Source organism: Passer domesticus, chromosome 2 (genome assembly GCF_036417665.1).
Source record: "Passer domesticus isolate bPasDom1 chromosome 2, bPasDom1.hap1, whole genome shotgun sequence".
NCBI lineage: Eukaryota > Metazoa > Chordata > Aves > Passeriformes > Passeridae > Passer > Passer domesticus.
In genome coordinates this window covers 121765226-121790360 of record NC_087475.1, presented here as the reverse complement: position 1 = coordinate 121790360, position 25135 = coordinate 121765226, and the positions used below count along the sequence as shown (strand labels likewise).

At 39.4% G+C, this 25135-nt stretch overlaps 2 long non-coding RNA genes across 3 annotated transcripts in view; both read right to left on the bottom strand.

Moving 5' to 3' along the window:
• Positions 1-5820, bottom strand: part of LOC135294985 (uncharacterized) — a 48976-nt gene extending 43156 nt beyond the window's left edge. Inside the window, exons 1-3 of the long non-coding RNA XR_010357029.1 lie at positions 5290-5820; positions 3512-3711; positions 1800-3414 (exon numbers count right to left, since the gene is read on the bottom strand). This is a non-coding gene — a long non-coding RNA (uncharacterized LOC135294985). The remainder of the gene's footprint in view (positions 1-1799; positions 3415-3511; positions 3712-5289) is intronic.
• Positions 5821-6557: 737 nt separating this feature from the next.
• Positions 6558-20485, bottom strand: LOC135294984 (uncharacterized). Of its 2 annotated transcripts, XR_010357028.1 has the most exons (4): positions 16418-20485; positions 15119-15797; positions 13408-13528; positions 6558-7262 (listed from the first exon to the last, which is right to left on the bottom strand). It is a non-coding gene; the product is annotated as an uncharacterized LOC135294984 (long non-coding RNA). The 2 variants fall into 2 exon arrangements; XR_010357027.1 differs by lacking the exon at positions 16418-20485 and having other exon boundaries at positions 15119-15905.
• Between the last annotated feature and the right edge of the window lie 4650 nt (positions 20486-25135).

The window sequence follows — 25135 nt, the reverse complement described above, 5'->3', positions numbered from 1 at the left end:
TCTGGGGTAGTTGCACAGCTTGTGCTGATATTTTACCATTGGCTGTGTTACGTGCACCGTCCCTCTAGAGAGTTCATACACTCTAATTCATTGTGAATTATTATCTAAATATATCTTCTGTCCAGGTAAGAGTGCAGCTCACCTCCCACTGTGAAAGGCAATCTATGATGCCTGTTGCTTTTGTGATGCTTTCTTTTGGTTTCCCCCTGCAGTGCAGCTGCAGACTGGGCACCCTGTGTCATCAATATCTGACACTCACACTCCATTCTTGGCTACTTGCTTAAAGCTCCTTCCTATTATGTGTGCTGGACTCCAGCCTCAGCAGTAAATGATAGCAGAGTTTCATCAGGATGTGGTGGCAGCAGTGCCTGCAAACACTCTGGTGCAGCCCAGACAGCGTGGGCTTCCTCCTGCAGCAGGAGCTGGGTCTGCCCCCAACCCCAGCAGACACAGGATGCTCTCTTTGCTACTGATCCTGAGCCCAGAGATCCTGTCTGCCAGCACGTGTGAGGAGATCAGAGGATGTGAGAGCCTGGCTATTTCATCCCAGAGCGAGTAAATCCTCAGTGAAAGATGCTGGGCGCTGGCATTACAATATTCTGAACATTAATTACCAAGAATCTAGTTCCCAAATCTTTTCACTTTCAAGATAACACACCGGCAATCAGGCTGAAGTGGGATAATTAAACAAAGCACTGTCTCCTCTCCCTCCTCCCTCAGTCACTCTGCAGCCCTGTCTGTCATTTCCCAGCACGGACTGGCTGAGATGCCTGATAGGAAAACTCGGTTGCTGTGTGCATTTTACAGGAAGTGTGGCTTCAGCTCAGCTTCCTCACTAGGAAAGGGCCACAAGGAGCCCTGGCTGCTCCTGTGGATGGTTTATCACTGAGCTGAGTCCAGCCAGAAGTAGGTGAAAAAGATGTAGGCAAAGAAAGGGAGGAAGGAATGAGTATATTTTCCCCTTTTCCCAAAGCAAGAGCAGGCAAAATCTCACTCTCTTTTTTAAACCCACTGATTGTGAATCCCATTTTGGCAGCTGTGTTAAATGTCCTGAAGCATCTAAATACATCTAAACACAGGATTACTGCCTGTCAGAACTTGTCTATCTTTTGAATATTCTGCCCAAAGCAGCAAAAAAAATTGAGTAAAAACCTGGTACTGACAGCTCTTCATTAAGGTACAGCAACTTCAGCCATTGCCTTAGTCCACAGTCTTCTCTCTGTCTCCATAGCTTACTAAAACAACTTTAAATGTTGCAGGTTTGGTCTTAAACCAAGAAGAAGAATTGTTCTTTCACATCTGACAAGCAAATAAAAGTATCCTTCTCCAGATTTGGACTTTTCAGGAACATACATTATATACAGCTTTTATATATACATATATACACACACACATATATCTCTTTCCCATTTGAGCAAGTCTTTCAGAGTATGTGATACAGTGAATGCCAGTTTAACCCATGTATTTCTTGATAAGTGGAAAATAAATTTCTGGTTTTAGATTAAAAATCTAATGCCAAGACTTGTGGCTTCTGAATTCTTCAGGGCTTTGTATGGAATTTTATTTTGTGTGCATTTTTACATTCAATAGATAGGGTTTTTACTTCCCTAAGAGTTTTCAGTTACAAAATGCTTTCCTGTGGAACTGTCCACTAGACAGTCTACATTTTCACTCTGTTTTAGGCCATTTTTGCTTCTTGCACATGTCCAGCCCCTGGGAAAACAAAACTCCCAAGTCACATATTTTTGCATCATTCTGCTTATCACTCACAGAAAATAAAGTGGGGAGAAACCACTTACCATTTCCCATGTATTTTCTCCAGGCTGTTTGCTAAACATTTTCATCAGTTAGATTTTTCTGAACTTCCCTGTGGTGGCTATTGTTGCTTTGCTCTTTGGTTTGTTGATTCCTTCCACAGCTCTCAGCATAGACACTGTTCAGAAAAAAACAAGCAAACAAACAAAACCCAACCCAAACTCTAAATTTAAAACAAAGAGCATTTTTTCCCAGCCTTCTAAACTGTAGGTCAGGCACTCTGCATAGTTACTTTACAGAGGTAGAGGTAGTTACTACATCTGCTTTCACTCAGAGTTTTCTGTTGAACAGGAAACAAAATACACACCTCTGAGGATGCACAAAAGGAAATAGCAGCTCTACTTATGCACAGAAAACAAATGACCTTTGGGTAGAATAAGAATATTACAGTCCAGAATTGATGTGGTTTTCATGTTATCTTAAAGAATGATGTGAAATCTTTCCTCGCTGCACTTTTTCTTTAATGAAGATGAGATATAACTGCACCTCTGAGGCACTCAGACTCAGGACATTTGCACATTCTGTGACTCCTAGCAGACTCTGGCTCACTTCTCTGAAGGTAATTTCACTGTGACAGCTGTGAGATAGCATCTATAGGTTGTTCTGCAAAATGTAACTTTCCATTAGGAGCCAGGGGTACTATTCTCTAGCAATCAGAACTCTTTGATAAACATTTATTTTTGTCTTTTTCACCTGGATAAGACTCTGCTACAGTGCTTGGAACACCTGCCAGACCAGATCTAGTTGTATTTCTTGTAGCTACTGGAAATAATCCATGTAGTGGCAGCAGCTAGCAGTGGTATCAGTGCTCAGACAAGCATTGCCATTCCTTAGTGTCCTGTTTAAATATCCCATCTCAGAGGGAAGATTTTGTCTCCTGACTGCTCAGGCCTGGCAGGAAAGGGGCTGACCAAGGACAAGGGGACACCTTTGTTTGGTGTTTTGTATGACTTCCTTGTTTATCTCCAGGCTTACCACAACAGCAATACTTTTTATTTTTAATTTTTGTGGAGTTTCAGACTCCATAATTTTTATTCTTCTCCTGTTGTTGCCTTTTTGCAGAGCAGCTAATTTTCATTCCAAGGATGGTGTACAGAGCAGCCTACTAGTTAACACAAGAGGCAGCCATCTGACAAAGGACTGGGAAAGGACTTGGGCTTTCTGTTCTAATAATCACAAGTGCCAGTAACAGGACAGGACGAGAGGCTCAAACAAAAATAAATTAATTAGCAAAGACATTATTTATGCACTGGGAATTCCTAGTGTATGTGGTGTCTGCTCTAATAACCTGTGGACAAATCACCTCCCTCTGCTGTAGCACCTTAGGGAGAGGGCCAGCAGAGGAAGACAAATGTAAGATCCCATCTAAAGGGAAAAGGATAAGAGGCAGCTGGAAAATCTGAGGGGAAATGCCCTGCATATGCATAAAGAGCAGAGAGATCCATATGGACACTTGCCCCTCACCACAGCTCCTCTTGCTCCTGGCTAGACATGTTCCAGAATGATCTGCACTTAATACTAACAGGATTGTGGTCTATGGGGATCTGAGCATTCCAAGCTTGCTATTCCCAGTGTGGTGAAACAGAGGTGAACACAGAGCTTTTAGGAGAAAAGAAAAAAAGAAAGAAATAAAAAAAAAGAAAACTTTTCACAACATTTTTTAAAAAAACAAATGGAACCATATAATTTGTCTTACATTGCAATTACTCCCCTGTTTGAGATGTTCACTATTTTCTGCCATTGTAATTTCACATACTGGATAATTAGTACCCTCTGCTCAGAAACAACAGGAATGGCTGGGCAGCAGGAAAACTCTTTCTGGATGCTGCTACAATAAAATATTGTCTCATTTCTTCTCAGCGCGTGACTCAAATCCAGGTGTGCAGAGGAGTAAAACTGAGAGGCCAGAATATTAAGTTAAAAACCAAAGAAAGATAGTTTGTTGAACAGTCCAGCAGAGCAAAGAAAAGCCATACTGTATAAAATTGATATGAACATGAACATCGGTTCAAGAACTGATATGAACGTGAGCATGAAATTGGTGTTTTGAAACAATCCCCTGCAGATGACCCTTAGAGTACAGCCATTGACTCCATATGGAGGTAAAAGTCTGCCTCTTTCTCTTTCTGAGGGATCAGACATAGAAATTGAAGTAACAAATCTGTATAAAAGTATTGCCTGAAACACCAATTTTTAAACACTAATGACTCAGTGAAAGAATATCACAGCTATGTCCAAATTCCATTTCAGTTCTATGGAAGCAGAGTATGATGTGCTAGGAAACAAATATTCAAGTTTCCCTTCTAAAATAAATCAAATGATTGAGAATCATATCACAGGACTTTGAAACTCTGAAGTGAATATGTTGATATTTAGTTAGTAGTGACTTAGAAGCATTTGTTAAACTATCCTTTGTATTAGGCTTTAAATGATCTCACAAAACTCTGGACTAGAAGCTGTTACACATATTCTTTGAAATAATTGTAAGTTTCAGTTTTAAATAGGATAAGGAATTTAGATTTATATGGTGTGCCATTGCTTCCCTGTGTTACAGAATTTGTACAGCTGTATCCAGTGTGAACATGGGAAATATTGCCAACAGAAGGTAAAAATGATTCAACACGACATAGGCTTACTATGATGACAGAAAAATGGATGCCAATATATGCTCAGTGGAAAAAAAAAGTTTCCATAACTTATGAGTGATAAAATTTGCATTTAGAGATCTGACTGGATGCCTCAGTTCTCTGACAAAGGTGCCTTCCACTGAGGTTGTTATCATACTGCTCAGTATTTTAAATTGGGGCAAACACCTTTTCTCGTGGAATGTTCTGTCTGTTAAAAAAAAAATGACAAGGAAAATCAAAACCAGACTATTCTTAAACAACATTATTGTTAGGTAAAAAACTTTTACAGTTAGTTTTCCAAAAGTAATCTACAACTCCAGACACAGGGAGGCAACAGCCTAGAATAGTAATTACAGCTGATCTCAGCCACATTTGAAAAATAGTTTCTTGCACATAGCCAAGAGGAAATAAAAATTCCTCAAATCATACCAGCCAAAAAAGTGTATAATTCAGTCTCCTATGTGGTAGAATTTAAATAGTAATATTTAAAGGCAATGTTATTATCCTATTTCTAGGAACAGAATAATTTCTAGAGTTCATTAGAACATGATGAATTTCACTATATTGAAAATCGTTTTGAATTTAAACTGCAAACTAATTCTCAATACAAAGATAAAACCTAAAGAGGAAAAATAAATCTTACAGAATCCTCCTAGAATTAATATTGGATTCTCCGAGTTCAAATTACAATAATACCATCATCAAGAGGGTCCTCAATTAACCTCATCTGACATTCCAAGCAGAATATTTTAAGGGTTGTGAAGCATGCAAATAGAAACTTCAATTAAAGACAGACTACATACATTGGACAGCCTGCGAGAATAATGTGAAACATTATGTAACCAACCTGGTGCTTTGGTAAACACCCACAGATGATGGAGAGGAGACTGAAAAAATTGAGGATCAGCATCCTAAATCCTTTCTCAGGTAGAGCCTAGAAAGATTAAGAACTTGTTTACACAGGGGAGCAGGGACTCCCTTCACATTCTTTTCCATTTCAGTTTCTGCACGTCCGGATGACCTGCATTCACACAGCACAAATCTCAGCGTGCATTAACTGCTGAGAGAAAATATATTCTGTGCTGCTCTTGGAACCCTGGCAGATTCAGAGTGCATTAAGTGAAAGCATGCTAATATTCCTTGGGTGCAGCTGGGCCACAGGCAGCTCCTGCCTGTGTCTTCCCAGCTGGAGCTGCTCCCTCTGGAATGCTGGAAAGAGCCCTTGGCTGGGGGAAACACAACCCAGGGGTCATCCTGGAGACACCCCCTGCTCATATGACTGCTTTGGCACAAGGGCATGGCCTGCCTGCAGTGGGACAGCCACCCCAGAGGAGAAAAGGTGAAGGGTGAGGAAACGTGGCTGCAAGGCTCTCTCTTCAGGTGGCTGATTTGCTGAGGGGTCAGTGCAGGGCTTTTTCTGCTCTTCTGCACTCAAGTGAGAGCCCAGCATGAATCTTTTTACACCACTGGTATAAAACCTGTCATCACTTTGCATAGGCAGCTTGTTAGTACCAAGAAACTGAGCTGGGCTTGTGGCAATTTTTTTCCTTTATTTTTCTTACTTTCAACTTTTCTTATTCTTCTATTAGTTGCAGCAAATATTAGATATTTTGACACACCTCTAGGACCTGTTTTTCCATGTATCTGCTGGAGACTTATAGCTGTTTGAAGTTTTAACCTTTCCTCAGTGACTGTGGCAGAGAAAACACTACTTAGACTTGCATTTGCTGTGTGCATTTAAAATTTCCTGCTCCCACTCTGACTATCAAATGGTGTTTGTATGGGTTTTCACAAGCCCTATTTTTTATTTCATGCATGATGATAACCCTTTCCCCAAAATGTTCAAAAGGGTAAATGTTTTCCCTGCTCAAACCCAGAAATACTGGGTAAAAAAGATTGTGAGGATGTAGTAGTTCGCTGTATCTCAGCTATCCATCCCTCAACTGGTCTGTTTCCCCCTTCTGCCATCTGACATATATTTTCTCCTTCCACTCATTTGGCTTCTCCCAGCAGGAAATCTTCTCTTACCAGAGCAGTTTTAAAATGTGACTGCTGGCTCCTGCTTTTTCATGCTATTAAAAAAAAAAAAAAAAAAAGAAGATAAACACTGCCTCCCTACCCCCAAAAAACTATTAATAGAAGTGTACTTACTGTGCACAGTTCAAACTAAGAATAGTGTTAAGTACTATATCCTAATTAGCAGAGTACAGTAATGCTCTCATTTTAATCAATGGGTTTTGAAGTTCCAGCTTTCATGGGATGCAATGAAGTACATTTCAGAATGCAGCACCATAGAGCTCTATGGCATATATCAGAGGCATTTTCCTCCCCAATTACAAAGGGCAGAATTGCTGTAGCAGAAACATATTTTTGAGGCTTTTTCCCAGGATAAAACTTAGCAGTGCAGCTGCAAATCAGCTCTGCATAAGAAATGCACAGACTTAGGGAGCAGCAAGGCAGGAGGCTCTAGGCATCATTAACCCCTGGTGTTCTGATAGTTATTCCAAAGCACAGTTGCTCTGTGTCCTTTGTGCCTGTCCTTGAGAGGTGTGACACGAACTGTGCTGGACAGCAAATCCAAGGTGAGAAGAAGAGTTCATGCAACAGGAGGCGTAAAGGCTGCACCTTTTTTCTCTTTTCTTTGTGAACGGATCATTTTGAAATGTAGCACTGTTATGGCCCCCTGTGATCCTTTCTTACTTTCAGTGGTTTCCTTTGGAAAGGAGGCTCATATGAGGAAATTTTCTTTCCACCTTCATGTCCGTCTTTCCTCCTTCCCTTTCCACAATCTTCGAATTGACAGCAGCACTGCAGCCAAATCTGACAATAAACATGAGGTTTCAAAAATGCAGAAACTTTGGGAAAATGCAGAGCTGGTGGAAGACTGAAACGTACTGAAGGACAGGGTGGCTCAGCCCACAGCCTTTGTGCACAGATCTTTGGGAAACCCAGCCTCATTTCTACCCATGGATATGGAACAACACGGTGGTTGCAACCTGTGTAATTTGCACAGTTTCTTGAAGCAGTTATATCTTCTAAATAGTTATGTCTTCCTAATTGTGTTTTGCAAAAATAAATATTTTGTTTAGTCATCTGAGATTTGTTTTTTATGAGGCTCAAAATAGTAGCTACATAAAAGAAAAAGTACATTTCTTATACTTTGAATTTTTTCATGGTCCAATAGGCTAATATTAAACCAAAATGGGTTAACAGTGGGAACATAGCCACATCACATCACACACAATGAAAGCAGTGCTCCCCAATTTAAAAGGTCCTTTTTCAATACCCTTGCACCTTCACAAAACAGCCCGTGAACTCCTTAAGAAACAATCTACTAAAATTTGATCAAATGCACAAGAAAATGCTACACACAAAAAAAGAAAATAAAAAAGAAAATGAGGGGAAATCATATAGCTCTGAATTTTTTATCATCCTCCATATAGACCACAAGAATCTTCTCTGATTAAGTGTTCAGGGAAAATGTGATTTTGAGGAAGGAGTTTCTCTTCATTTCTCTGCTTTCTTAGCTGTTTACTGGACAGCTTTTTATTCAAAATAACTTGCAAAGCCACCAAATTGTCAAATGGGCAGATCTAGGAATGGATATGTGTGAATTTGGTCCCAGAATTGCAGTTCCAGAGAGGAGGATTCACAGCACACCAAAGAAAGAACAAAAAATCACAATGCTTATCGCCTACACACAAAAAATAGATCTGAGTGGGTGGGGAGGTGGAAGCAAGTGCACTGAGACAGATATAGTGGAGAACTGAATATGCAACTGCTAAAGGGGTCACACTCTTGTGCAAACCAAGCAGGTCATGTAGGCAGGCCTGAGAGAAGCTATTTCTGCTGATATTCAAAGCCAACTGTCCCTTTCTGAGCATTATTCCCTTGCTCTTCCTTATACCCATTTGCACAGTGACTCTTCTTCCTTTTTTGTACTTGTAACTGTTTATTTGATATCATCTGCTACTCACTAGAAATAACAATAAATTGAATGCATCAATTAAAAAAAAATCCAGAGTCTAAAATTTGCCAATTTAAATTAGGTTAAGAAGTGTTAAAGATAAAGTAAATTAGACAAAAACCAAGATGAAATCTCTGCCCAAGAGATTGCTTCTACACACCAGAGAAACAAGAGCCAACTCTCTTCCCCAAATGAGGAATCAGCTCTTATGCAGTGGCCAATATCACAGAACTTTTTATTTTTTGTGTCTAGTTCTTAGGAAGATCCTCACTGCATCCCACCAGGCACAGATGTAATCAGACAAGTTTTAATCTCTTCTTGTGAGCCAGTCCCCTCAGCAATCACCAGGATTGCAATTTTTTTTTTATTTCCTTTCCAACTGCTCTGCAACGTCAAGGCTGTCCAGCCCCATACTCTGTGCTCTAAGGGCCAGCTCCCTTCTGCATCAGAGGGACCCAAGGGCATTTAGTAGGGAGCATTAAACATCTTGCAGAATCAACCAAGATTTTCCATTTCTTGAACAGAACAGAATTATTGTTCCTTCCTCAGTAGGAGTATGATGGTTCTTCACAGGCAGACTGTAAAAATAAAAATCAAATAAAATGCAAAAATGGCTGTTTTTCTGTGATGCTGCATTGCAGATTCACATCTAATTTCTGCCAATGTTATCTACTCAGTCTTTTTCAACATCACTGTTTTCCAAATTTTTCCTCCCACTGAATCTGTGAGTTTGATTAATGTTTTCCCAGATGTCTGAACCTGGGAAAAAAGCACTTTTGGTCTCATTTTGTTAAGTGTTAGGAATCACTTTGATGATCCATAACTAATTTTACTGTGCTTGTCACAAAGCAGATGTGTGGCAATAGTCCCCTAAGCAAGCTGCATTCAGTTGTTACAACTCTAGAGTTCCCCTTTCTATTTCTTTCCTTTTTTTGTGTTCATTTTTTTCATTAGTAATTAACATTCACAGTATATCATATTCTCTTTCAATGGCTTATTGAACACGTTTGACACAGGAGTTATACTTTTGATCCAAACACATTTTATCCTCTCTTTTTAGTTTCATCCCTTTGAAGAGTGTCAGATTAGGATGCAGTTTGAGGAACACAATTCTTCCTTTTGGCTGTTTTGTCTCAATCATTTAGCACATTAATTCTCCCTATTTCTAATTTACCTGGAAGATTTTTGCATTCAAAGGATGGAGAGTCTTTAAACATTAAGAAGAGCTATTAATATGAAATATTGTAAATAACTCCCACTTAAAGAAGGTGTACTCTGTTATCTCTAACTCAGCATCCATAATTTGCAACACCTTCACAGCTAATCTTTATTTCAGCCCTCTCTGCTGGAAAGGTAGAAATCACCTCTGAATTGTCCCTCTTATTTCTGATAAGCTCAGCTATCACAACAAGAGAGAGATGACTGATGCTCTTAAATCTGACAACAAGAGGAATTTATGCAACAATTTAAAAAGAAACTGCCCCTTTGTGGCTGTACAGAAAACACAACTATTAAGATGCACCGAGTAGCTGAGGCTGGAAGGCATCTCTGGAAATTGTCAAGTCCAACCCTGTGCTCAAAGCAGTGTCACCTACAGACACATTGCTTGGGGTCATGCCCACTTGGGGTTTGGATATCTCCAATGACAGAGACTGAACAGCCTCTGTCTCTGTTTTATCTGGGCAGCCTGTGAGTGTTCAAGCATTCTCACAGAGGGAAAAAACTCCCCAGAACTGACTTTCTTTTTCTTTTGTTCAAAAAGAATGTTTTATATTTCAATTTGTGCCCATTTACTACTTTTGAAAGTCACATCTCATTACACTCACAAAACAGATTTCTTGCCAAGGTATATTCTGCAGGAAAAATAAAACAGCTACAAAACGTGCACCTGTTTTTCCTCAGAAGGTGGCAAAGTGCACTTGTCACATCAACCTAGATATTCGTACTACTGGACATATCAAAATCCTTATGAAATAAAAACAGTGTCTTATACACTTCAATGTATATGACAAATACATCATCTATACACATAAGTTGGAATAAAAGCCGTAGAATAATTTATAGTGAATATTAAGAGAGAAATTACAGTATTGTTCTTGTGCCTTCTTCTAAAACTTTAGGAAAACTTACTTGTTTGTTTCCTACTCTTATATTCCTTTTCAGTGAGAAGTGCAGATGCATATGTGTATAGCTGTATGCACATTAGGTCTCTGAAAAAAACATAGGTGAAACGTAGATGAATTTTGTGTCTGTGTCTCAAAACTGAACATGGGAGAACCCAGGAGGAGTCTCTGGTACAGCATTTGAACAGAAGCATTGTGTCAACTACCAAAAGATTATCACACTCAAATAATTGCAAAACTAAAACTGGTGAACTTCCATGTTTTCACACCCTTCCTCAGAAAGTCCTTAGGGCCTAGCTGACCATTTACCTGGAATTCAAGGGGTTCTTCTTCCTTTAACTTGTATTCAAAGGGATTCTCCTTCCTTTAATGAAGATAAAATACAAGATACTGACCACCTGTCTAATGAAGCGAATTGTACCTGAATTTTTATCAAGGGTCATTCTGTTTTACTTCATCAAGTGGATTGCATTGGGCAGATCTTTTGCAATAAAGGCCCAGAGATCCGGCTTGGTCAGAAGGTGAAGTTGTTTTTTGTGTTTAAGGTGGACAAGTTAACGACTCACTGGCCTGCTTGGAACTGAACACTGAACAATTTGCTTCCATTGTCTACAAAAGTTTCCTTACTATGACTTGTAAAGATCCAGGGGAGCACTGCAGCCTTTCCAGCCCTTGGGGCTGACTGCTCCAAGCCCCTCATCTGGGTAATCCAACAGCCCCATCCTCTACACACAGTGATGTTTTTTAGGAAAAGAGCCAAGGAATACTGGCTGGGTTTCCCATCTGGATGACCAGGCAGGAGCTGGATCTGAAATCTGCTAACATGTACACCTTCCCCTCAGCCCAGACACAGCACATAGCTGGAAATGAGTAATTGGTGTAATGGGCAATTTAATTTTGGCAACCAAAGTTGATGCTCTGACAGGGACCAAGGTACCACCTTCACTTTTGAAGGTCAGTCAGGTGCAGGATGAAATTTGTGTTCCAAAAAGGAGAGGCAAGCCCACAGAAATGCAAGAGGCTGGCTAATAGATGCTACCTTTTGCCAGACAGACACTTGACTTTTACCCTCCCATTGTAAAATGCGGTTCTTCATAATTCAGAGTCTATGGTCCTCAGTGGTACTCTGAAGCTTTTGGACAAAAGAAACCTTGAGAGGACATGTGGAAGCAGGAAGTGTTAGCAGTTTTTGCTGGTTTTCTTGGTTTTTAATTTTTTTTTTCCTGTGGAGCTTGTTTTGTTTTGTTTTTTGGCTGTTTTTTCAGTGGATTTGACAGTGGGTGGAAAATGGTGACTGAAACATTTTCACAATGTTGAAACTCATCTGTCTGGAAGGGTGTAGCACCATGTGCTGTGGGAGAAGGAGATGGCATGAGGGAGGGGAGAGGAGAGGATGAGGTGCCATTTCTTGGATTAGAGCTTTTATAAGCTTTCAGAAGAGAGGAAATTCAGATGTTTAGCTGGCAGCAGTTGGTGATGAGGGAAGAGCCCTGGCTCAGTTCCTTTTTGGGCTCAGGGAGCAGTTTCCCTCCATCTGTTAGGAGCTTCTGATTAGATGAGGTAGGTTAAATCTTTTTTCCCTCTGCTCTCTCTTCCCAATGGTTGGGAAATCACTTATTTATGCTGCTGGGAGCAAAGAGAAGAGAAATGAAACCACAAAGCCAGTGCAGGGCTTTTTAAACTCTTTGCAGGCTGCAGAGGCTGGAAAGAGATGATTAGACTGATTGAAGATTGATGGAAGTGATAAGATTGGTGAAAGGGCACAGAAAGGAGCAAGGAATGATGTGTTTGCTTAATGGGATATCCATCCTAAGTTTCTCTGTTAGGCTGCCTTGTTTGCAGTCTGTTTAATATTTGCTCTTATCTTCTAAAAATGGTGGCTTATTGTACATTTTCTGAACCTGTTTTCAGAAAGGGCAATTTTATATTTCCAAATGTGTGTGAATTGGTGCAGAGAAAGAGGAGTTACTACACACATTCCATGTGCCAGTGTGGCTTGTCTCAAGGCCATGCTGAAGTAAAATCAACTGCATCATGTTACAGTGATGTTTTCCACCTACAGGCACTTCTGAGCTGACTGCCATAGTGATTAAACTGAGATTGTACAGGATTGGAAAGAGAGGCCAGTACAAGCTCTTCGGGCAGCAATGTTCTGACATCAAGTTCTGGCAGGTTTTAGAGCAATAAAGCAGACACACGATTACAAAAATTAAAAAAAAAAAAAAAAAAAAAACCAAAAAAAACCAACCAAACAAAAAGACACACTGGCAAAATCCCTCCAGCAAATCCCAAATATGTACAAGCACACAGGCCAAATCGAAAAGAAAAAAAAAAAATAGGAATAAACTTATTTCTGAAGGAAAGGAGGAACCTTTCTTCATTCCTCTTCTAGTCTCTTCTCCCTTTTCACCTTCTGTGACTATTCTTGGATTCCTTACCTCTCCTGTTATGATATTGATCCATCTCCTGTTAGGGCATTAAATCCCTCAATACACAATACAACAGGCTGCTGTGTTTGTGAGGCAGCCCCTTGTAAATTCTCCAACAATTGTCTGGCCTGGCACAAAATAGTAAAAGAAAAGACAGCCACAAGCATCCATTCCACAGCCTTTCCTGCTGGGGGCTGACCAGAAATTAGGCTGAGATTATGCAAGGCCCAGTTAAAGTTGGTTGCTTTTTTCAATTCAAATTTGCTATTAGGTTATTATAGTCACAAGTTTCCTTTAATGGAAATAAAAATGTAGGGTTTTGGGTTTTTTCGGTCTTAATCAGTGGAAACAGGCAGCTATGAAAAGCCAAACATTTCTTTCTTACTATCATAGAATCAAAGAAAGTTTGGGGTTAGAGGTAGCCTTAGAGAGCATTCAATTCTTACCTCCCTGCCATGGGACCACTAGACTAGGCTGATCAAAGCTCCATCCAATGTGGCCTTGGATACTTCCAGGGATGGAGCAGCCACAACTTCTTTTGTCAATCTGTTCCAGTGTCTCATCATCCTGACAGTTAAAAAAAAAATAAAATTATAATATCTTATCTAACTCTACCTATTTCAATTTAAACCTGCTACCTCTTTTCCCATCAGCAGATTTCCTGATAAATCATCCTTCTCCATCTTTTCTGTAAGCCCCTGTTAAGTAGTGGAAGACCACCACAAGGCCTCAAGGTTTTTAAAGTTAAATACTCCTCTACCAACAGAACTGGAAAACCAAGATGGCCAAGAAAGCTCCCATCAAGCATTTTTCTAACATTCTCATTTATAACCCAAACCAGCTGATTTACATCTCAATTTACATATATCCCACAGTGCTTCATTCCATTGATTAGACATCAGAGCATTTACATTTCCATCACTTCCACATAACAGCAGTGGTAGGTCACAGTGACCTTACAAATATCTTGTCAAAGCCTTTTGTGTCAAAACAGCACAACCTCAGGAATGCACTATCAAAACATTCCCATCATCCAATGTCAAAACAGCTTCATCACAGAGCCTAAGCACATTCACATCCAACAAATTAACATATCAAGGCTTTATGGCACTAATATCCAAGTAAAAAACAAAAACCTAATGTCTTCCCTGTGAAAAGAAAATTGTTTTTACTCCCATTTCCCACTGCTAATTAACAATGTTCCTGTCTACTGGGGTGTCTCTGGGGTGACTTTTTTTTCCCCTGACAGTGTCACTAAAGTGACCGACATTTTCATTTAGTCAAACTTGCAAAAAGTGACTGGAAGAGGTTTCTGGGAACTTGGCCTCAGTGATTTTCAAGGTGGTAACATTCCTGCCTAGGTGCAAGACCATTCAACAAAATGAACATCACCACAGAAAAAAATTTGCAAACAAAGCCAGTACACAGTTCTGGACCGTCTCCTGTTGCATTTAAATCATCTCATTGTTCAATTTTCAGGCCAGACCTACCTTAGTGCTTGGTTTCACTGCAAGTTACTAAGTAAATTGGGAAGGGAATAGCATACACTACTCTTTTTTTCTTTTGTAATTTTAAGGAAATCAGATAAACCCCAAAGATTAAATCTAACTGTTTAAAAATCACAGTCTCAGTGCTTCCCTTGCCCACCTGCCCATCTGCATATGAGATAGAAAAAGTATGCATAACTACACAGTTTCACACCAGTGCAACTGAATCCATGTCAATCCCACAATTTGAATTTTAAAGCCTCTCAGTCTCTGCTTTGTTTATGAGGGAGGTTTTCAGGAACTCATCCCATCACTGGACAGCATGCTTAAATGTAAACATAAGTAGCATCCAAACATATGGGCAGTCAGAACAGCATTGTTTGATGTATTCTTGAATTAGGACATGCATAGACAATCCACTGAAAATGCAATATTGCACTCAGCTAATCTGGTGTGTCAGCACTGCAAATATTCGTGTTTGAGCAGCACTCACAATTTCGGGCAATGACTTTCTTAATCGGTAAAACATTCAAATACAGAATAAATAAATATAAATCAGCTGGTTACATCCTTTCCATTATTTTTTCTTCAGGACATTAGCTAACAACCAAAGCAATTAAATTTACAAGCAAGAGGAAGGTTAGAGGCACTCAGCTCTTAACTGACTGACCTTGTAGTGGAGACACCATGTCACAGCCATTAGCACTGGGGCAGGATCTGTTGCATTTTGCTCTGTTTCCACGAGTCATCTCGGTGGCAGCACAGGGTGAGACCATGAATTCAGATTGATTATATCAAGGCAGAACAAATCAGAAGCAGCAGATGCAAATTTGTAGAAACAGACCTGACTGGTGTATTACTGTAATCCCCAAGAAAAGCAGCTGGGGGCATGACCACATACCTTGATCTTGTATAAACACCTTTTATTTAAATTTTCAGATTTGGCTAATTCCAAAAGTCATTATTTTGAAATGTGATATATATTTTTTCTTCATTATAGATGTACAGCAGTTCCCATGTAACCTCTGTACTTAAAAACAATGTCTCAGTGTATAGGAGATAGTCTATTTTAAATGAGGAGACTTTTTCAGAATTTGTGAACTTCTTGAGTGTGACAGATGTGATGAGACAGAAAAAACAATTCACTCTGCTATAACTGTGGCCTTTAGTTTATACTTAACTATGCTTTGATGGATTGCTACATTTATTCATACTTACTTTCATTTTCTAAAGAGTAAAATAGTCTGTAGTCTGAGGACTAATCTCAGGATTTCTATGACCAGTACCACAGCAGCAAAACCTCTTAATGTTAACACTTCTTATTTTCATCTGCTTGTCCAAGTTCTTCACTGAAAACAAGACATGCAAAATCAATTTAAAATCAAGGGGGGAAGTTCTTCAGATCTCTCTGTTAGAAGCTTCTGCTGCCTGAGAGTTGGAAATGGAAGAAGAGCTGTTTTCAGAAATCAACATGACCCAAGAGAGTCGGATGAAGTGACACACACGTGTAAAAATGTATGTTGAGGAAAAAGAGTACTGTGGGGTGATACAATTACAGAAAGGAATAAAAAAAAAAAAGAATTGAAGTGGCTGGGTGAGGAGTCAGAAGAGAGACATACATATGAAGGAATAAAAGGACCTAATGAAATATAAAGCAGGTCCAATTTGTTCCTACAGATCTTGGATTCCATGATTTTTGCTATCCAAAGAAGGATGGCTGAGAGAGCTGAGGTAGCTTGGCAGGAGGGATGAGAGGAGGACACAGGGCTGCATTCCCAGGATTTCCAAGGAAAAAGGCTGAAATGGCTGCTAATGGTGAAATGGTGAAAAGCTGCTGATATCATGGGGGATCCCAGAGAACTACTGAGAGAAAAGCTGCCTCAACTGGACAAAAACTCCATTATTAATATATCAGAAAGAATATCAAGGACAGCAGAGGAAGAAATATATTTAAAATGTACTTGATCACCTAAATTCTCAGCAAATATAGAGGAGGAGCACGAGTACCCCTCTGTGGCCAAATCACTTGGACCCAAGGTTTCAGCACTGTGGGAGTCACTCTGTCATAGTTCTGAGGCTGCTGCAGAAACATCAGCTGCTCACAGTGATGTGCCAGAGTGCAGAGTGAGTCATTGACATAATAAATCCTCTTGGCAGTAAGGAACCTGGTAAATTGAAGAGATGTTTTCATCATTCTTGCAGTTTGTGGCACAAATTACTTCTACCAGAGCTCATTCCAAGCAGCTGAAGGGCTCTGTACACAGGACACCTGTGTGTGGCCCAGGGTGAACATCTATGCTGCCACTGGACACTTTGGGATTCACTCTCCAACCAGAGGGCAGCTGCCTCTGTGACATAATCACCATGACCAGAAAGTGGGAAGTGACTCTCAGAATAAATGAACTTTCAAGATCCAGTTTGGGCATGTTGGTGCAAGTTACAATGGCTCCTTGATTTGGTCATTAAACTGGAATGACTGAGAAACTTGGTGTCACCTCTCTGACCATGCCATGGGAATTGTTCCAGTGGAACACAAAGCTGAGCAGAATTCCAGATGGCTGGCCTGCTGGTAGTGAAACACAGTCCTCTTGTTTAAAGGTGTGCAATGAGCTGTTTGCTCTGGTCACCAGTTGGAAGCAGCAGTGGCATGATGACATTTTCACATGGCAATCCCCAGCATGGGGAGCTGTGCTCGTGGGCACCACTCCTGGAGAGCAAACCTCACAATGACACTTCACAGAGCCAGAAAGTCCCAAAATACTGGCAATGGCACCAGGGGGTCAGAGGTAAACTCTTTGGACTGTGGTAAAAAACAGGAAAAAAATCCACAAAAACTTAAATCCTGAACATATTCCAATGTCATTCCACCATTATGGCTGTTGCAGGCAATTTCTCCTCTTGTTTGATATTTTAGCTCAGCCTGCTTAAGTCTTCAGAGGCTGCACTGACAAGCAAAAAGTCTAATTACCATGTTTAGTTTGCTCCTTTTAGCATGCTCTGCAGGCTCTGTCATCATTTCACTGTGACAAGAAGTTGGGTGGTTTTTTCCTTGTAGCAAGTTCTTCACTATTCTTGTTAAAGAAATACTGCACCAGAGTTTCTTTTGATGGTTTGGTTATGTTTAACTTGCCATTAATGCTGTTCTCCTTTGAAACTTCTTCCTCTGTGTTTACTTTCATACATCTGGTGGAGAAATATATTTGCTTTTTTTGTGTTTGTTTATTGTCACACATAAGAGAAGCATACATAAATCAAAAGCTTTGTCCCTTGGGCTTTACTTGTCTTGTCTTTATGCTGTATCAAAAATTTCAATAAAATAGTTAAGTAATAATCCTATAAAGACATGAAAGTGCAATGTGGCACAGTGACGAATCGCTGGGAGTTGTATATAAAACAATCTTCTGGAAAAAGAGATGAATTCTCATTTTAGGTAATTTCTTCCTTCTTTATTTATTTTTCCAACTGGAAGTTTAAATAATTTTGATTTACAGAACCATAATGAAGAATCATAGTGAAGCAAAATCTCTTGAGCCACGGTAAAGAGAGATAAAACTCGTAAGGAATGTAAGAGACCCAGCTGTATCTAACATGTCCTCATTTTGAATCTGATTTCAGTTATTTCTTCTTATTGTTACAAAAGATATAGCTTTTAAACATGGATGCTTGCAGTGTCAGTAGACAAAAATCATCATAAGACAGATATCTTACTACCAAAAAAAGGGAGCAAAAGGTCACCTAATTGCATATTCTTGCAGATAGCACATCAGTGGGGCCCAGAACTGCAGTATGCAAAGTATTGTTAATGGAGAAAGGTATGATAAAGAAGGGAAGGAAGCAAAACAATCCTAAACTTGTAAAGATATGAAGTGACTGAGGTGGGAAATGAGAAGCACTGAATAACTTTGCATTTTCTGCTGTGAAATCAAAAGACCAAAAGCCTAATCACATTGTCAGTCAGTAACCAGTCTAGTGCAACAGAGGAAAAAAAGCAGAGATGAGAATGGAAACTTTAACAATGGCACAATATCTTCTAATTTTTTTTGATCATTTCAATTCATCCAACTTTCACCTGGCTCTGTTCCTTCTAGTGTCTCTCTTTTTTGGGGTGTGGTTTTTTTTGTATGCATGGCTTTATGCCATCTGAAGCATTTTTGGCTGAAAGATAACATGGCTTTTCTACCCCTCTGTTCTCCATCCACTGCCTGAAGTCTGTTTGCACAACTCCAAACCAAATCCATTCCCACTTTCGTGCAGCACTGTGGCCATGGCTGAGTGTGACTGAATATTAACAGAGCAGATATGGCAACAGAGACACCAGTGCTGGCTTTTGGGGTAACAGCAATAAACCTCGCAGAGCTCCTAGAGATAAAACCAGCCTCTTTTCTGTGATATAAAAAACAGAGTTGATCACCTTGTTCCTCTTTGTTTTTGTGCTCAGAGATTAAGAACTGATACAAAGACATTAAACCCTATACTGGATATTATGGGTACACTGGCTTCTTATCACTGCAGCCATGCCTTTGATCAAAACACTTATATTTGCCTCATTGCAGAGCTTATTATAAACACCACATCTATTGCTTTACTGCCATGCTACACTCTTTGAAAAAGGGACTCAGCCAACCAAAAAAAGGAAGTTTTGTAAGAAAATGTCTTGCACTAAATATATAAACAATCCAAATGCAACAAGAAGCTTCTAAGGAAAGTCACAGCACTGAGTAATCAGCACCCATGGCCAAAAAGTTCTTACAAAATTTCACTCAGATACTTGTAACAAATTTTTACTGCTTTATGTATCCTTCTTTTTTCTTCTCAATAGCAGGTAGGGGATGTCTTTTTGGATTTCTGTTTGTTTGTTTTTGTTTGTTTGTTTTTAAACTACTAGAGATGTCTGCAGAGAAGAGAACTCCCAAGTCCTTTCTGCACTGCTTGACACAGTTATTTATGAATTTACTGTTTTGGATGTTTGTGCTTGGAGCGCTTGGTTGGCCATCCAGTTGTCACCAACAATGCAGTAGGAATAAAGTGTCAAATTCTCAGAAAGGTTCATGTGTGTGTGCGTGTATTTTTAAATGCCTGAAATCTTATTTTTAAGCTTTCAACTTCAAAGATCCACTTACCATTCAATGGTTGCATTCATATAAGCAGTTTTAAGCAGAAGGGCTCATTCCTTATTTTGATGTAGGATCAGTCCTGCTGTTTCATCTAAACCTTATCCCCTGTCATGTAGTAGAGCTGACAGGATGACAAAAATAAAGGCTTTAGTGCTAACAAACTTTGTTTGTTCTTCCTCTTGACTTCCCAAGTGCCACTGCTATTTATTTAAAAGGGGAAGAGATCAAGCACATATAGGATATTTAAAAATAACAAGCCACAAAGAAAAATAAAACATACAAATAAACCAACCAAACAAAACTCCAGCAAAAGTGCTATTTACAGCACTGCTAAAGAACAGGGATTCAGTTGGGCTGATCCTGTGCTGCTTGCAAACATCTTTACCTCATGAGCAAAGGACAGCGAATGATAATGTGCAGTGATGGTGATGTGTATGAAAGGAATCAATCCCTATTTCACATCAACACTGCAGACTGGGGGGTACCTTTGGGAGCATTTCCTTTATTCTGTCCTAGGTTGGTTCAGGCTGTGCAGGCAGGCAGTTCAAAAACAGTTTTAACAGAAGGAAAACATCACATCATTTGTAATGCTACTGTGATCTTAGGCACAGCTTCCAAATTGGAAGGTTGATGGCAGGAGCTGGTGGATGCAAGAAACTGCCCTTAAAGGGGAATGGGACAGCTGGCCTTTTGTGCCTGGGTGGTGCAGATATTTCTCAGGCCCCATTTTTCTGTACTTCACAGTATTTGTGCTTGAAGTTTTTTGTATTCATAGAATTTGAAGTTTTGCCATTGACTTCAATGGGACCAAGACTGCATAAATATATTTGTTTCTTTTGTTGACTAAATTGCTATTATTGCTTTCAGCATGGCATCTTAAGATTGATGCCTACACCTCATAAGAATAAATTTGCCTCTGCAGTGTAGAGAATGCAACTTCTCCTTGCTAGCCACTCTGGTCTCTCACGTCAGTGATCAGAGGAGCTTCTCCTACTATAGGAAGTTATTTTGCCCAGAATCTTATGAGATCCTGATTGCAGGATCTTATGAGAGAGGGGATGTGTTTTATTGGGAGAAGTGTTATAGCAAAAAAGATCAGATTTTTTGAAGTGCATAAGCTCTCCTGCTCTGATGAGAGCAGGCACTTCTCATCTCCTTAGACAAAGATCACAGGTATTTACAAAATCACAGCATATAGGACTATACTCAGGATGGAGATGGTCCTATTAAAAAGTCCTATAGTCAAATCACTTCAGAGCTGTTGGAAGAATAAAGGGGGTAAAATAGGGTTAGGGTTGTGGAATGGTCTTGTATTCAGAGAAGTCTTAGGCTTAAATCTGTGAGCTGAATTTGGAGATCATCTTAAAGAGAGGCAATAGATAAGGCAGATTAACCCTTAAATTATTGCTTGCTGTGAGGAGCAGTCTGCAGATCAAAGACTTCAAGTCACTGGAGAAGTTTCTTTTACCAACAGCCAGAGACTGAGACAGAGGTGAGCTAGTACTAGCCCTAGTTAACTCCAATTCCCCAAGAAAATTGCTCAGTCCTAAGGACTGAGAGGTACTTGGCAGCAGCAATCAATATGATGCAGTGGTTCTTTGATTGCCAGACAAAAGTTCAACGACTAAACTTTAATGCAGAATCTCAGAGCAAATGTTTTAGAAATTCCAGTTGTGTTAAAGAGGATTAACTAGAAACATTGCCTTAAATTTTAAAAGCACAAGTATATAGTGGTAGGCTGGAACGTAGCTAAGTCAATGTTATTAAAGCTGCACTTATAGGCCACTCATTTATTTGAAAATAGTTTTGTGGTGGGACAATGTTTTAAGACAGAGAATTTAATTACTAAGCCACAACAGAAGTGTTGAATTTGCTTTTCTCTCCTATTACTCATATTATGTATAGAACACAAATTGATTTGGATTTAGTATCAATTCCTGGAAAGGCTCAGATTCCCAATGCAGTCAGATTTGTTTACCAGACAATTTATTACTTTACCTATACTAAACATTAACATTGTATTTACACCTCTGTGTCTACCAAAGAAAGTCCTGTCTTTTCTTCCTTGTACTTACTGGGGTCTCAATTATTTTACTGTACATTCTTTACTTTTAATAAACCAAAGAGAACCACAATCACTAAACCCAGAACAAAGTGATCAACTTGTCCATTTCACCACCCACGTTGCAAATTTCAACTCTGTTCAAGTCACGTTTGTTTCCATTCTCCCATAAGGAGAATCAAAAATTTCAAAGAAGTAATAAATAATAATTTATCAATAGTAAAAATTAAAATTTCTGTCTGTTGCATGTCATGAAGTATTATAATGCCCAATAGTGGAATCTGATTATATTTTAAAGTAATTACACTTAAAACTTTTCATCTTTTTTACCATCCTGATGTGCTGCTGCTATCTATTCTCCTCATAGCATGGAATATAGAATGGCAGAAATTATTTCAGCTTTAACTGATAATGATGGCAGCATCAAAATCAAATAGGGCTTTGTGCAAATCCAGGCTGAAATTCATGACTGGATCTGTGCAAATGTTTCAGCTGAAACTTGATAGGAACTCCTTACAAAATAGATATCCAAGAGCAGATTTCAGCCTTGGTATCAGTAGCTGTGCTGGTTTCATTATCTAGATTCTAATTAACAGGCATGCCTTTAGTTTTAGCCAGTCTTAAAGCTGCACAACACTTCTTATTTTTGAATGTTGTCATTGTCCTGCCACTTAAAATGAAATTTTCCAAACTGCTTGTGTCTCCTTTGGACTAATTTTTCAAGTGGATTTGCATCTTTGGGATAAGGGAGAGGGGATTTTCAGACAAATTGTTTTAGCTGTTTCGAGGGGCAGGATAAGGCTTTCCCATTGTTGGGTTGAAAAGCTCTAACTTATATTTGCTCTGCAGAAACTTGGCAAAGTGACAGCAGCAGCAGATGGTACAGAGTGGGACAAGAGAGGAAGTAACCTTCATGTAATGGACACTTCAATGTTATTCCATAGAAAAGATTCCCAACTAGACAAGTTTGAACTTCTGAAAAATCTCATTTTCATATGCTAGATGAGCAATTTTTGAGGGGAGACAAGGAAAAGAAGGCAGCAATAGAGACAGAAAACAGAAAAGACCTTCAGAGGAGACAGCAGTTGTTGGCTAACAGCAGAAGACAGTGACAGAGGCTGACAGCATGATGTCAGCACAGCAAAGAAGCACATAAACACACTGAGGATCTTCTAACAGTATCCTTTAAAAGAATGAGAAAACCAGGGAGGTGAAGCATGAGAATTTCTGCTGGGTGAACTGTCTGATGAAGCAAGGTATTGATGAGATCTCATTTTACAGCCACATCCCTTTTGTCCATGACTGATATACTAAGTGGTGCAGAAGTTCTCAGCATGGGAAAAAACAATGCTCCTGAAACACCTTATCAAAACCCAAATTTTCTTGTCTGAGTGGGAGGGAGATGTCCTCCGGAGTGTTTCAGTGCCTAACTACTCTCCTCAGAATGCTTGATAAATCCCCATGCCCACTGTACCTCTCTTTGAAGCAAGAACCCATTTTCACTCGAGGCAGAGGGACTGTTCAAATACCTCACTTTCTGGGCTGTGAACTTCTGTCCAGAGAGCTCCTTCAGGATCCCACACATCTTAACAGGGTTCAACAATCTCAGGCAAGAGGTCTGACCTCTTGGTCCAAAAAACATTGGAAAGGCTCCAGAAAGGTTTTCCCAGCTTCTACAAGCAGTGTAAGCCATTTGTCCTGTGTTAACAAAAGTGACAATGTAGGGACTAACCTTGTCAGCTTGATAATGTGCTGTACAGCACTACAGGACCAAATGTTGCCTGGGAGAACAGAACAACTCCCATCAGCATCTGATGAGGTCCTCCCCATGGCGTTTGCAGTGCTGGAAACCTCTGAAAGACACAGGCAGCAGTGCAGGGCTTTTTCTACTTCATTTCCCTCAGTTTCTTATAAGATATCCTGGGGTGTTTTCACATGCACAGGTACCTGTCTTGCCCTCAGAAATCTTGCTGAAGACACAGATGTACATCATGAGATCCAAATGGCAGAGATGCCTGAAGTCAGGCCCAAGGTTCTCCTGGAGCTCCTGCTCTTGAAGTCAAAATTGATAATCTGCTGGCAAGAGCACTTGGTATGCACTCGTTTTTGTACTATCAGGAAGTACACAATAACATTTGGTTATTTTCTATTAGCTGTTGATGTGAGGGATTTTGATTACACAAACTACTATCGTCATGCTGAAACTAGATATCTGACTAAATCAAATACAATGGTCTTTCTGTTGTCTCTTGAAGTGCAGGTTTTCCCTTGCTAATTTTTGCCATTTATTTTCTCTGCTATTTTAATTTCCCCAAAAGCCAGTTTCTTGCAAGTGTAGTTCTTTCAGGTTATTAAAGTGGGACTCACCATTTGCAAATATTACTGTTAGAAGCCTTACAATAATATTTTTCAATATTATGGCTATCACACAGATTCAAGTACACTGAAATAGCTCTAAAACAGTCTAATTTACTTCCAAAAGAAGTTTAAAGTATGTTTTAAAAGAATAGTCTGTGATTTTGTTTGCAGAATAAAGCAATAAAACCATGAAAAGAAGACACAATCACAAAGCAGTCTACGTTAAACTAAAACAGTTTCTAAGAACAACACAGTGAATTTCTTCCTGATTTTGAGTCCAAAACATGTCTCAGTGTTATAACTTTGATAACTCCTATCCATGGTTTGACTGTCATTCTTTGATAAAATGTTAGTGTTGTACTGTCATTACACCTCTGTGGCAAGGAATCACACGTTGAAAAAGAGAGAAAAATGACATTATCAGGAGCCACTATCGCAGAATCTGTTTCAAATTTGTATACAAAGCCATTATGACACCCTGCTCTGGCTGGTGCAATAATGTTTTACAGCACAATTCCATCTGCAGATGTTGCCAAAGGACAATATTCTGCTACATTGACTAATGCATTTTCCTGTAAATAACCCTCTGATTTTTGTGGGACCTGATGCTGCCTCAGATGCCATTCAGCATGAATAAAGGTGTCAGAATATGGCCTGGAGTTATTATCTGTATAACCTAAACCTTAGTAAAGCAATGAGATACCCAGATTAATGGCTAATGCCTGGGATGATATTCCTATCTTAACCCTTGCTGTCTGACCAAAGTGAATAATAACATGCTCATGGTCTATCATCAGCCTCTGAAATGCAGTTGCAACAGTATGAAATTTCAGAATAAATATCTGCCTTCATTCTTTTTTATTCCTCTTGTGGATTTAAGCCAGTTCCCTAAAATATTGCTTAATATGATTTTAGAGAGTTAATAGCATCTATTGACCAAGAGAGGACAAAAGTCAGTTCTCCCCCAAGGTTTTTCTCTGTAGGATAAATTTGTTTGAGAGTGCTTTTACTTTTTAGTCTTATGTTAAGAAACTTCTTCTCAATTATCTTTGAAGCCATCTAAAAGTTTTTCCTAGTTAATGAAAAGTCTTTAATGATACTTAACAACAACATATTCTATATACTACTTTGGGATGATTTGAATACAAAAAGC